Below are 2,352 nucleotides of genomic sequence, written 5' to 3'. Positions count from 1 at the left end.
CTTCTGTGGCCGCAGGGAACAGAAAACACACCAACGCGTCAAGCTAGCCAGCGGGGAGCAGACACACACTTCCCGACATATTTTCAAAATAAAACTCAGGGTATGAAATACTACTTCCGTATGCAATCTTCAAAATAAAAGCAACTTTTTAAAAGTTGTTTCAATAAGTAAACCCCAGCCTATAAGTTGATACATTCATACATCTTATAGTCTTACACCGTACTTATTACTCTTCTTTTAAACCACAGCAAATTCAGCTTTCAGGAAAGATTGTTTGATATATTCTGTAATTATGAGAGATTATTACACTTAATTATAATTTATGACAGGGATAATTAAGATTCAATTTAAAATGTTTTACTTGATATGACAGCAGCAGAATAAACGTATTCAACTACGATGAAAGTCTGTCTGGATTGAACTCCTATCGTACTTTGTCTCAGATAAAACATGCAGAGTGTAAAGAGGAAATGTTACCACAGTTTATGTAAATCAGTAAATCATTTGTGTTTTATGGGAAGCAAATTTCACAATGGAACTTTTTTTGTATTGAATGACATGTTCTCACCATAAATCATCTTTGACAGTGAGCCCTCTAGTGGCTCTCTAACTGGATCAATGGTGAACGTGGTGTGTTTTTATTTGTATCTATGTTAATCTCGTGTGCATATTAACTTTTATGTAATGTGTCTCAAACTGCTTCAACCCAAAAAACACAAAATTAGCTGATTTCCCTTTGTTGCCCTTTTTAAAAAGATCATTTAAAACCTTGTTTCGAGTTCCGACTCATGAGTCTGCCCACGTCTCATTGTATGTGTTCCTCTAATTATGACCAACTTCCTGCTATTATGCCTGTTATTGTGTTGGCATCCTGGACTGGTTTATCCTCAGACCGTATATATATATATATATATATATATATATATATATATATATATATATATATATATATATATATATATATATATATATATATATATATATATATATATATATATATATATATATATATATATATATATATATATATACGTATCTATATACATATCCAATATGATTGTTTAATATGGTATTTAACTGTGAGAGATTATATTCATAAATATTTTTTTTTTTTATTGTACACAACTGTGTTTATACAGTATGTATTCTTTTTCTATTCAGTTTACTTTATAAAAATAAAAATAAAATATTACAGGGTGTAATTACCCACCAATCACATCTGAACTTCTGACAAACTGTTGAACATGTAAAACAACATTTTAATTTGTTTGTTTAAACTTTACGTAAATACATTTTTCCGCCCTCTTATTTTGTAGTAAATTATATGGAGTGGAAAGAAACGCGCCCTAGCTGGGTTGTCCTCCATAGACAGTTGCCTCACGTCTGATTGGCTCTCTGCGGTCACATGACGAGCCACCGCCTCCGGCATGAACCAGCGTCAAGCGTGAAGGAACAGAATCAAAATCCCTTTTGTGGGATAATGCTAAATCTTTCTCATCTCCTGTTGAGATTCAACTTACTCCTTTAAAGCCAGATATCAAGATGCATCAGTATGTATGGAGGTCTGTAGAAAAGCTTGGTTTTGTAACTTGAATGTGCAAATTATTGTAAAAGAAAAGAGATCTTGGCAATGATTTCCAAGTATTGAGGAATGTTTGAAAGGTTGTTGGTTGTCAACTTTGATCACCTATTAGTGGTGGATTTTTAACAATATGAAATAAGCTTAAACATTTCCTTTTTTCCGAATATATAATCAAGACTGTTACCAAAATATATCCTTCCCCTTTATAAACATCCAATTACATCCAATTAGTTTTACATATACACACATAATATATACACACACGTATATATATATATATATATATTTGCTTTGTTTCAGTTGTGCGGTTGATAAAATGAACTAAACACAAAAGTATCAGAGCAAAAATATCAGTCAGTCATCAGTCAGTTCGTTGACTGGAACTATTTTAACTTATTCAGTTAGTTTTTCAGCATAAAATGCCAAAATTACCAGTTGAAGCTTCTTCAATGTGATGTACTGAATATAATTGTAAAGTTAATATATTCTCGGTGGTGGACTGTTGGACAAATTAATCTATTAATCAATAAAATATCAGATAAATTGATAAAACGGAATTGGAGTAATTATCAGCTGCAGCCCTTAAAATAGACAGCCTTCTAGTATTAAAAACCCAATTGGATTAACATAACTGTAACAAGACACAAACTGTACTTGTTTACTTGTCCACAGAAGTGGATATCCATATATGTGTGCTTTTATTTTGAAGGAAAGCGCCGTCTAACCGGTGTTTCCTCTTCCTCCTTGTGATTATTCCGACTTGAAATCGA

Source organism: Melanostigma gelatinosum (genome assembly GCF_949748355.1).
Source record: "Melanostigma gelatinosum genome assembly, chromosome: 14".
Lineage (NCBI taxonomy): Eukaryota > Metazoa > Chordata > Actinopteri > Perciformes > Zoarcidae > Melanostigma > Melanostigma gelatinosum.
This window is presented reverse-complemented; position numbering follows the sequence as displayed.